The sequence below is a fragment of the Nomascus leucogenys genome, chromosome 17 (genome assembly GCF_006542625.1).
Source record: "Nomascus leucogenys isolate Asia chromosome 17, Asia_NLE_v1, whole genome shotgun sequence".
Taxonomy (NCBI): domain Eukaryota; kingdom Metazoa; phylum Chordata; class Mammalia; order Primates; family Hylobatidae; genus Nomascus; species Nomascus leucogenys.
This window is the reverse complement of record NC_044397.1, coordinates 89,141,840-89,154,697: the sequence shown is the minus strand read 5'-3', so window position 1 is coordinate 89,154,697 and position 12,858 is coordinate 89,141,840. Positions and strand designations below refer to the sequence as shown.

The window sequence follows — 12,858 nt, the reverse complement described above, 5'->3', positions numbered from 1 at the left end:
TTGTCTACACAGTCCCTGTACAGGGTTCTCGACCTGTGGTAAGTAAAGAATGTCACTTTCTGAGGAGCGCCTCTGCCCAGCCACCCATCGTCTGGGAAGTGAGGAGCGCCTCTGCCCGGCCACCCATCGTCTGGGAAGTGAGGAGCGCCTCTGCCCGGCCACCCATCGTCTGGGAAGTGAGGAGCGCCTCTGCCCGGCCACCCATCGTCTGGGAAGTGAGGAGCGCCTCTGCCCGGCCGCCCCGTCTGGGAAGAAGTGAGGAGCGCCTCTGCCCGGCCACCCCATCTGGGAAGAAGTGAGGAGCGCCTCTGCCCGGCCACCCCGTCTGGAATGTGGGGAGCGCCTCTGCCCGACCGCCCCGTCTGGGAGGTCTACCACGGAGGCCAGAAGCAATGTGGGGGCTGGACGTGGTGGCTCACACCTGTGGTCCCGGCACTCTGGGGGGCCGAGGCGGGTTGATCACTTCAGGCTAGGAGTTCGAGACCAGTCTGGCCAACATGGCAAAACATATGAAAAATACAACAGACAAACCAACCAACCAACCCAGCAACAACAAAACAGGTCTACCCTGGAGTCACACTCTAATTTTTTCCATTTTCCTCCCTTTCTGATCCTTTATCCCACTTTCTTTTTCTTCCTCTTCCTTCTCCTTCTTTGTCAAATAGAGGATTGAGTTATTATCACTGATCCATATAAAGTCCCTCTCTCATTTATTTTAATTCCCACCCCCATTTCTATTCCCCATCTTCCCATGTGCAACCTTCCTAATATGTTTGATATGCATCTTTTTGTTTGTATGTATTTTTAGAAAATGTTTATTGTTTTGTGTGCAAAAAAAATTAATTAAAAAAAAATTTTTTTTAAAAAGGAGAAAAAAAAAAAAAAAGAATGTCACTTTCTGATTGGCCCAGGAGCCCCAGGTTATCTTGGGACCTCAAGAGGAGAGGAATTTACCCAACTCAGGTATCTGAGGGTGCAAACTCACGGCCGGGCTCAGCTTTTAAAAAGTCTTATCTGAGATTCATTTTATGAAACACAGTTCCATCAAAGTCAATTTTAAAAGCCTCTGTGAAAAATAATTATTATTGCTGCACTTTATACAAATAATTAGGCCAAGTATAATAAAGCAAATTGGTTTTGCCATGATTTGTCTTTAGTAATACATGGGAGACTGGAGAGAGAAAAATTATGTTTCAAGAACTATGGTACACCTGTTATTAGATTCTAATCTCATCAGCTGATTTTGAGGGTTTTTTTCTGAGATTTAGACTGACTGCTTATTCCTGTGAGCCAACCAGTGATCTCTGGTTGCAGTTCAGAATAAACAAGAAAGACAGATACCACCTTTTGTCAGAACTCAGAGTTACAAGTAACCCTCACCATAACTATGCTTTCTGAGCTCCTCTCTACCCTGAATACAAGAGACACTAATAGTTAGGCAGGAATATCATTGCCCCTATTCAGCCTAAAGAAGTTACAGAATATGGATCTTCATCCTTCCACAACCCTTAGGATTAAGAGTTGCCTTGTAAAAGGGAGGGGGGAAATGTCAGAAACATTTGAATCAGAACAACTCCACCTTGAATAGGGGCTGGGTAAAACAAAGCTGAGAACTTCTGGGTTGCATTGCCAGATGGTTAAGGTATTCTAACTCACCGAATGAGGTAGGAGGTCAGAACAAGATACAGCTTGCCGATAAAACAGGTTGCAATAAAAAAGCCAGCCAAAACCAAGATGGCAACAAAAGTGACTTCCAGTTGTCCTCACTGCTCATTATATGCTAATTACAGTGCATTAGCATGCTAAAAGAAACTCCCACCCACACCATAACAGTTTACAAATTCCATAGCAACATCAGAAAATTACCCTATATGGTCTAAAAAGGGGAGGAACCCCCAGTTCTGGGAATTGCCCACTCTTTTCTTGGAAAATTCATGAATAATTCACCCCTTGTGATATGATTTGGCTGTGTGTAGCCTAGGGACTTGATATCCCGCATCCCAGCTGCTCTAGCCATGGATAAAAAGGGCCAAGGTACAGCTGGGGCCGTGGCTTGAAAGGGTGCAAGCTCGAAGCCTAGGCAGCGTCCACATGGCGTTGAGCCTGCAGGTGCACAGAGGTCAAGAATTGAGGTTTGGGAACCTCCGCCTAGATTTCAGAGGATGTAGAGAAACGCCTGGATGTCCAGTCAGAGTCAGAAGCTTGCTTCAGGAACAGCGCCCTCATGGAGAACCTTTGCTAGGGCAGTGAAGCAGGGAAATGTGGGCTTGAAACCCCACACGGAGTCCCCACTGAGGCACCGCCTAGTGGGGCTGTGAGGAGAGGGCCAGCGTCCTCCAGACCCCAGAATGGTAGATCCACAAACAGCTTGCATTGTGCACCTGGAAGAGCCATAGACACTCAACACCAGGAGGGAAAGCAGCCACAAAGACGCAGAGGCAGAGCTGCCCAAGACCATGGGAACCCACTTCTTGCAGCATGACTTGGATGTGAGAAATGGTGTCCAAGGAGATAATTTCAGAGCTTTAAGACTTGGCTGCCCTGCTGGATTTCTAACTTGCATGGGGCCTGTAGCCCCTCCATCTTGGCCAATCTCTCACATTTGGAATGGGGGTATTTACCCGATACCTGTACCCCCATTGTATCTGGGAAGTAACTAAGTTGCTTTTGATTTTACAGGCTCCTAGGTGGAAGGAACTCACCTTGTCTTAAATGAGACTTTGGACTATGGACTTTTAAGTTAATGCTGAAATGAGTTAAGAATTTGGGGGACTGTTGGGAAGGTATGATTGGTTTTAAAATGTGAGAACATGAAATTTGGGAGGGGTTGGGGGAAGAATGGTATGGTTTGGCTGTGTCCCCATCCAAATCTCATCTTGAATTGTAGCTCCAAGAATTCCCACCTGTCATGGGAGGGATGCAGTGGGAGGTAATTAAATCATGGGGACGGGTCTTTCCCATGCTGTTCTCATGGTAGTGAATAAATCTCAAGAGATCTGATGGTTTTATAAATGAGAGTTCCCTTGCACAAGCTCTCTCTTTGCCTGCCACCATGTAAGATGTGGCTTTGCTCCTCCTTGCCTTCCACCATGATTGTGAGGCCTCCTCAACCAGGTGAAACTGTGAGTCAATTAAACCTCTTTCCTTTATCAATTAGCCAGTCTTGAGTGTGTCTTTATTGGCAGCATGAGAACAGACTAGTACACCTTGTTTATCTTATAATCAAGAAATAACCATAAAAATGGACAACCAGCAGCCCTCGGGGCTGCTCTGCCTATGGAGTAGCCATTCTTGTATTCCTTCACTTTCTTAATAAACTTGCTTTCACTTTAAAAAATAATAAATATTATTATACATGAATGTTAGCATGGCTGATTTATGGGGAACTAAAATCGTATCCATTGATGTTTCTGGATACAAAAAGTTTCAACTTCCCCTTCACAGCCAACTCAAATCCAGTTATAAACCACAGCTATATTTTGGTGTATTCTTTCCTCAGCACTGAGGAAAAATGTGGTTAATATTTTTACTCTAAAAATGAGCCTCTCTTGCCCTCTCAAGACTCTTAAGCTTAAGAGTCCACTACCTCCCTGCCCCACAAGAAAAAAACATAAGAAAATAATAGAAGTATTTCTTATTTTCTATATTTAAGTCTCAAGGTTTTTAATATTTTGAGACTGATTCTTTAGCATTTTTAATGGATACTTGTTACTACGTAAGTTGAAAGAAAAGTCAAAGTTCTCATATTCAGATGTACTTTTGGTCATTTGGATCAACTCCTTGGAGATCTTCACATATTTTCAAATTTTTCTACCTTATTATCCAGAAAGGAAGAAAATAACAGCCTTTGGGACTCTGAAGCTTAAGACAAAGAGTGTGCACATGATCAAAAGTGAGTGACTGGGGTGTATGGGGAGAGAAGAGGGTCAGGTCAAAGGTTTCAGGAATTTGTGTCCTCCTTCGGTGAGATCTTACAGGGAGTCTTACGCAAGGAACATGCTGGAGGAATAGCAAGTTGAGAAATGACTGTAATGGGCTCCATTTCAGTCTTCTGTGGCTGTGTAGATCTAAAAAGAATTCCAGCTCAAAGGGAGGACTTGCCTGGACGGGCTTGCAGCCCTGGGTGGAAATATTTCATTGCCTTTGATTCCTGACTCCTCCTCGTCTCTCTCTGTATCCATTGTGTATTCATGGGCTGGCAAGCATCCAACAATTCTTGGCCACCAGACCTCACCCATGTCACTATTTTTCCAATTCATCAGGAGGCATCTCCAAAATGTCACAGCAGACAGTAAAACTCCAGGGGAATCCCTGGATACATAGGGAGCGAGTGGAGGAGATCCTTGCCAGGGCACATTGATGCAGTACAAGATGGAATTGGAGAAGAATTGAAATGCCTCTTAATTCCAGTATGAGCCTCCTGAGGTGAACGTCATATAAGGGACTCTCTAATTAGCTGTCCAATGGAACTTTCTGCAATGATCAGAATGTTCTGTATCTGAGATGTCTAATGTTGTAACCACTAGGAAATATGGCAGTTGAGCACATGAAATGTGAACAGTGCAGCTGAGGAACTGAATTTTTCATGTTATTTAATTTCAATTAATCTAAAGTTAAACCACATGGTGTAGCGCAGCCTTAGTTTAGTTAATATTCCCTATTCTGCAAGTCCTATTGATTGCATGTGGAAAGTTCAAGGTTGAAAGGTGGTGTTACCATTTATGCTGCCTTTATATAAAAACTAAATTGTGCTGGGTATGGTGGCTCATGCCCATAATGCCGGCACTTTGGAAGGCTGAGGCAGGCAGATCACTTGAGGTCAGGAGTTTGAGATCAGACTGGCCAACATGGTGAAACCCTGTCTCTACTAAAAATACAGAAATTAGCCAGGCGTGGTGGCGGGCACCTGTAATCCTAGCTACTTGGGAGGCTGAGGCAGGAGAATCACTTAAATCCAGCAGGCGGAGCCTGCAGTGAGCTGAGATTATGCCACTGCACTCCAGCCTGGGTAACAGAATGAGTGAGACTTCGTCAAAAAAAAAAAGACTAAACTGAGTGCTCACAAAATTTTTTGCTGTAAAATTAAATTTTTACCATTCAGCTGTAAAATATTGAGAACAAACTGTAAATATCTATGATTCTACATTCTGATCTTTGCAAGTATATCTAAAGTTCTCTTTCCACTTACAAGGACCAGAACTGAAGGATGAAATTAATGATGTAGTGTTTTTTTCAATATAGGTAGACACTAATAAGCAAATTCAAATGAAGAGCTTTGACCTCATTTCAAAAGACTGGAAAATTTGTGGCCACAGTGTTGAATGGAAATATTCTAGTTAAGATGGGTGTGATAAGATCATGGGAGGTATTCAAGATTCAATCCAGCGATGGGAGGCTAGCAAAACATGCAATGACAGATCAAAGAAAACACGTTACTGAAGATTAGCATGGTGGCACACACCTGTCCTGGCTACCCGGGAAGCTGAAGCAGGAGAAACTGTTGAACTCCTGAAGTTAGAGGCCAGCCTGGGCAACACAGTGAGACCCTATCTGGAAAAGAACAGAAAAGAATTGAAATGAAAAGAAAACATTACTGAGAACAAATTTGCTGTTATCAAATGCCATTCCCAGCAAGGCATGTTACTTTACATGAGGTGTCTTCACAGTCACAGGTGAGAGCCTGGCAGAACTAATTTGATGACCTTTACCAAGTTTTACTTACTGCTCCCCTGGTTCATAGGGGACATATACAGCAGTTCTCTTCATTTCCCTTTTGAGAGAAACTGAGTTTCCCTCCTTAGTCACCAAGACACCAAAGATGTCCAAGTTGGCTATAGTCTCTCTTCAAGTGCCCCTATAAATACCCATACTGAAGGATGATAAGGGGATGTATTGATTTGGCAACCACATCAGCAATAGCTCCAGGGCTGATTCCCTCCATTTCAAATTTTGTTCTTGAAGACAGAAGGCCATCTTCCTTTATCTTCCAACTTTGAAGACTATAGATCTTCTATTCCTTTATCTCTAGGCTACTCCACTGTTTTCCTCACATTCATCTTCCCTTGGAACCCTCAGGTTTTTACTTTCTCTTTGAGATTACAGAGGCTCAATTTTTTAGGTAGTAGGTCCTTGAGGTATTTATGTCTTTGTTTTTTCTTTGGTGTGGGCATCATATGAAAAAAAATGGCTTTTGAGGTATTATTGAGAAAGTAGATATGAAAGTACACCACAAAAGACCTCAAAAAGCCAAAGCAATCTTGAGTAAAAAGAACAAAGCTGGAAGCATCACACTACCAGACCTCAAAATATACTACAAAGCTGTTGTAACCAAAATAGCATGGCACTGGCATAAAAATAGACACAGAGACCAATGGAACAGAACAGGAAACCTGAAAATTAATCCAAGTATCTATGGCCAACTGATTTTGACAAAGGTGCCAAGAACACTCATTGGGGAAAGGACAGTCTCTTTAATACATACTGCTGGGGAGACTGAATATCCATATGTAGAACAATGAAACTAGACTCCCATAGATCACCCTATACAAAGATAAACTCAAAATGATTCAAAGATTTACATGTAAAACCTGAAACTACAAAACTTATAGTAGAAAGCAGGGAAAATGCTTCAGGACATTGGTCTGAGAAAATATCTTATGAATAAAACCTCAAAAGCACAGGCAATGAAAGCAAAAATAAATAAATGGGATTATATCAAAATAAAAAGCTCTGCACAACAAAGAAAACAATCAACAGGGTGAAAACATGACTTATAGAATGGAAGAATATTTGAAAACTATTCATCTGACTAGGGATTAATATCCAGAATATACAAGAAACTCAAAACATCTCAATAGCAAAAACAAAGTCATTTTAAAATGGGCAAATGATCTGAACAGACATTTCTCAAAAGAAGACATAAAAGTGGGCAACAGATATATGAAAAAACTACTCAACATCACTAATCATCAGGGAAATGCAAATTAAAACCATAATGAGGTATCATCTCACCTGAGTTAGGTTAGCTATTATCAAAAAGATAAAAAAATAATGCTGGCAAGGATGCACAGAAAAGGGAACTCTTATACATTGTTGATTAGAATGTAAATTAATACCACCACTATGTAGAACAGTATGGAGGTTCTTTAAAAACTACAAAAACAACCACTATATCATCCAGCAATCCTACTACTGGGCATTTATCACACACAAAAAAGGAAATCAGTGTATCTAAGAGACATTGGCACCTCCATGTTTATTGCAGTACTATTCACAATAACCAAGATATTCAATCAACCTAGGTGTCCAACAGCAGACGAATGAATAAAGAAATTATGGTATATAATCCCAGCACTTTGTGGGGCTGAGGCAGGCGGATCACAAGGTCAGGAGATCAAGACCATCCTGGCTAACATGGTGAAACCCTGTCTCTACTAAAAATATAACATTAGCCGGGCGTAGTGGCACGCATCTGTAGTCCCAGCTACTCTGGAAGGCTGAGGCAGGAGAATCACTTGAAACCGGCAGGCGGAGGTTGCAGGGAGCCGAGATCATGCCACTGCACTCCAGCCTGGATGACAGAGCGAGACTCCATCTCAAAAAAAAAAAAAAAAGAATAACAACAATAATGCAAGGCATAAGAGTGTAAATGGAATTAAAGCATTCTGAGGTTCTAGCAATATTGGGTAGTGGTAAAAGAAATATTTTGTTTTAGAATACCATAGTTCCCCTTATCCAGAGTGTCACTTTCCTGGTTTCAGATACAATTAACCATAGTCCAGAAATGTTCCATACAATAATATATTTTGAGAGAGAGAAAGACCACGTTCACATAACTTTTATTACAATATGTTGTTATGATTGTTATATTGCATTATTAGTTATTGTTATTTTACTATGGGTAATTTTTTTTGGCAGACAAGGATTTTAAAACATCTATTATAAATGTGTTCAGGAATAAAAAATAACATGAACGTAGAAGCTACTGATATAAAAGACATGAAAAAAGAACCAAATGGAATTTTAGAGGTGGAAAAGAAGCAAAAATGAAAAATCTACTGAATATAATTGTATTAGTCAGTGTTTTCCAGAGAAACAGTAGCAACTATGGGTAATTTATAAATAAAACTTTATCATGGGTATGAATGTATAGAAAAAAAACTATATACAGAGTTCAGTACTATGCAGTGTCAGGCATCCACCAAGGATCTTGCAACTTACCCTCCTTGAATAACAGGGAACTAGTGTAAGTCAATGATACATCTTTTTATCTTAAAGGGCAAAAGACTAATACGAATGTATAACTAAAATGTTGAGTGGAAAATCAGAATGTTAAAAATTTATAAAGAAGGTATTAATTGAAGGAAAACGAAACAAAAGAAGTGGGTAGGGCTTTTTAAAAATAAGAAAAACGTCAGATATAAACCCAAACTCAGTAGTAATTAAAGGCAGATGAGTGGGAATGATGAATAGGCAGAGAATAGAATGTCTTTAGGGCAGTGCGAATACCCTATATGAGACTCTAATGATGGATATCTGTCATTATGCATTTCTCCAAACCCATAGACTTGGTACAAGACCAAGGGTGAACCATAATATAAACTATGGACTTTGGGTGATTATGACGTGTCAGTATAGGTTCATCAATTGTTCACAGCTATACTCTTCTGGTGGAAGTTGTTGATTATAGAGGAGGCCATGCATGCGTGGGATCAGGGGGTATATGAGAAATCTCTGTACCTCTGTTTCAATTTTGCTGTGAACCTGAAACTGCTCTGAAAATATAGTCTTAAAAAAGAAAAAGAAAACCAAATTGACTAAATAATTCAAATAAAATTCTAAGATTTTAAGGTTGAATTTTTAAATATTCTGGCCAGCCACGATGGCTCATGCCTATAATCCCAGCACTTTGGGAGGCTGAGGTGGGAGGATCATTGGAGCCCAGGAGTTTGAGACCAGCCTGAGTAAAATAGTCTCTACCAAAAAAAGAAAAATTAATTAGCTGGGCTTGGTGGCACATGCCTGTAGTCCCAGCTACTCGGGAGGTTGAGGCAAGAGGATCGCTTTAGCCTGGGAGGTCAAGGCTACATTGAGCCCTGATTATGCACGCCACTGCACTCCAGCCTGGTGACAGAGTGAGACCCTGTCTCAAATAAAAGATAAAAATAAAAATAAAAAAATAGTCTATGCTGCTTATAAGAAACACACATTACATGGGAGGCTTCAGAAATATTAAAAGTTGATACTTAGAAAAGATACATAATACAAACACTCCCAAAAGAAAGCTGCAGGAGCAATTCAAATACCAGAGTAGGCTTTGTTGTAAAAGGCATTACTAGAGATAAAACAGGAAAAATAATAATGACACAAATGACAACCCAAAATCAACATATAACAATCATAAATCTGAATGTACCTAACAACATGGTTTCAAAAAAAAGTAAATGGAATGAAACAGAAATAAATTTACAATAGTGGAAGACTTTAATACACTTCTCAGAATAATTTACATAATAAGGAGATTTTTTTTAAATTAGTATGGGTTTAAAAACTGAACAATGCAATTAACACATGTGACCAAATAGGCAGATAGATGGATAGACAGATGATAGATAGATAGATAGATAGATAGATAGATAGATAGATAGATAGATAATACATATATATATGCCAACAACGGTAGAACATATGTTCCTCCCAAGTCTACATAGAAATGGAATATTTGCCCAAAATTGAGTATATGTTGAGTCATGAAGAAAGCCTCAGCTTTTAGAAAATCAACATTATTAAAAATATGTTCTCTGGGACTTCCAGTTTCTGATCTGGCATGTAAAGAGCTTAGAAGTTATCACTCCATGTTAACAAGTAAAAGACTGAACAAAGTAGAAAGTCAACAACTCTCGGATCTATTAGAGAAGGGAGATCACAGGGCAAACCACTGCCCCAAGGTTTGGAGAGATGGACTGGAGGATACAGAGAATCAGAACTCTGCAGCAGAAACCTCCGTGGGAACCAGTAAAGAGTTTAGAAAAACCTAAACTACAATGAATGAATTAGTGGAGTCTTAGTGTGGACAAGCCTGAGAGTCAAAAACTCCAGGGGGCCCAATCTAAGGGGAGCCTCTGTCCTCTTCTGAGCTTTGCCTCCAAGAGCCCTACCAGGTTCTCATAGTGAATATTGGAAAAAAAAAACCTCTTTATGTTTCTGGTGGAAGGAAGAGGTGTTGACAAAACAAACAAAAAATCAAGCTTTAAGAGAATTAAAGTTAGTTTTATTCAGAAGTCTTACTGAGGACTATAGAGGGAGGTTCACAGCCCAGGAGCAGTTCTTTTAGACTGTTCCAATGCAGTATGTCCACTCACAGTTTTATACACAGGTGGTGAAGATTCAGTATGTGCAAAATCATATGAAAGTTTGGGTGTAAGAGTACATCTGGTTATAGATTAAAGTGTATTTGGTTGTAGATTGTAGACGCATAAGCACCAGCCCTGTCAGACGTGATCTTATGTGCAGGAACAGGCAAAGCTAGGGTCACTTACCCTTTAAGGCAGTGGCCCCCAACCGCTTTGGCACCAGGGGATGGGGCCGGGGGAGGAGATGATGATTTCCAGATGAAACTGTTCCACTTCAGATCATCAGGCATTAGATTCTCATAAGGGACGCACAACCTAGATCCTTCACTTGCACAGTTCTATAAGAATCTCAGGCACCACTGATCTGACAGGAGGCAGAGCTCAGATGGTAATGGTCACTCGCCCCTGCTCACTTCCTGCTGTGAAGCCCGGTTCCTCACAGGACACAGCTGGTTCTGGTTTGCAGCCTAGGGGTTCAGAACCCCTGCTTTAAGGAAGAAAGTCACTCAGGCAAGGGATGTGCAGGAGCCTGTGCTCTATTCTGTTTTGTTCCAAGGCATTATTCCAGAGACATGCATCTCATCCCAGAGTCAGAAGTTCAAGCAGAAATTGGAAAACATGGTTTTTTTATGCTCATTACTTTGTCTCACAGGGAAAACAACAGTTCTGAAATGCAAAGAGCATCATCAGGTGGGATCATTCTTACCTGTTCATCCTTTTTGGAGGGTGGATTAGAAGATGATGATTGTCCAGGTGAGATGGCTCATGCCTGTAATCCCAGCACTTCGGGAGGCCAAGGCGGGCAGATCACCTGAGGTCAGGAATTTGAGACCAGCCTGGCCAAAATGGCGAAACCCCACTCTACTAAAAATACAAAAATTAGCCAGGTGGGGTGCCACACACCTGTAGTCCCAGCTACTCGGGAGGCTAAGGCAGGAGAATCGTTTGAGTTCAGAAGTCAGAGGTTGAAGAGAGCCGAGATTGTAGCACTGCCCCACAGCCTGGGTGACCAAGAGAGATTTCACCTCAAAAAAAAAAAAAAAAAAGAATATGATGATTGGAGTTCTTGTAATACCTGATTAACATCTCTGCATAATCATAATGACCAACACCCTGATTGCTCCTACCTAATATTCCCTTAAAAAAATGTTAAAAGAAAAAAGTGAAATACACAGAGCATTCTGTTCTGCTTAACAAGCTCTACTCAACAAAAACAATTTACTAGAATCTAAACTATTGGGGTTTTCTCAGAACCTAACTGAGGAGGCGAAATACACATCCCTATCCATCCTGTTCCAACTAATGGCAGGGGACAGAAAAACACGTGCGAAGTTCACAGCCCAGGGACACAGGCTCATGAGAAAACCAAGACCTAATCATAGGAACATAGAATGCTTCTTCTCCCCTCACACCTTAGCACCACATCACTAAAGGCCTATTGACCAGAATTCCTTTTGCCCAGTTCACCATGCACAGCTATAAAGAAAAAACTACAAGTCATAGTGCTATGATTTAAATGTTTGTCACCTCTAAAACTCATGTGTTGATAACTTAATCACCAATGCAACAGTATCAGGAGGTGGGGACCAATGGAAGGCTCAGGTCATGAGGGCCCTGTCCTCATTAATGGAATGAATGCTGCAATGGAAAGGGCTCTGGGGAGTGCATTCACCCGCATCTGCTCTTCTCTTTTGTTGTTGTTGTTTGTTTTTTGTTTGTTTGTTTGTTTTGTTTTGTTTGAGACTGAATCTCTCTCTGTTCCCCAGGCGGGAGTGCAATGGCACAATCTCAGCTCACTGCAATCTCTGCTTCCTGGGTTCAAGCGATTCTCATGCTTCACCCTCCCGAGTAGCTGGGATTACAAGTGCCTGCCACCACACCTGGCTAATTCTTGCATTTTTAGTAGAGATGGGGTTTCATCATGTTGACCAGGCTAGTCTCGAACTCCTGACTTCAAATGATCCACCCACCTCAGCCTCCCGAAGTGCTGGAATTACAGGCATGAGCCACCACTCCTGGCCACACATCTGCCCTTCTGCCATGTGAGGAACAGTGTTCCTTCCCTCTGGAGAATGCAGCATTCAAGGTGCTATCTGGGATGTGAAGACTGAGCCCTCACCAGACACCAAACCTGCTGCTGCCTTGATCTTGGACTTCCCAGCCTCTAGAACTGTGGCAAATATATTTCTGTTCATTATGAATTACTCAGTCTGTGGCATTCTGTTATAGCAGTACAAAACAGACTAAGACACATCCTACAGGCAAAGAAGTACAAAGATACAGAGCAGGCATCACAACCAGGCTTAGATATGATAGGGATGTTGGGATTCTCAGATTAGAAATTCAAAATGCATTGATTAATATACTAAGGGCTCTAATAGGAAAAGTAGGTGACATGCAATGGGCAATGTAAGTAGAGTGACGGAAATTCTTAGAAAGAATAACAAAGACATGCTAGATGTCAAAAACATTGTGATGATTCATCATTGTGATGATTCATTTTATG

The 12,858-nt window shown here is 41.2% G+C and overlaps 1 pseudogene; it reads left to right on the top strand.

Moving 5' to 3' along the window:
- The first annotated feature begins 11,035 nt into the window (after window positions 1–11,035).
- Window positions 11,036–11,182, top strand: LOC115831037 (annotated as a pseudogene).
- The last annotated feature ends 1,676 nt before the right edge of the window (window positions 11,183–12,858 follow it).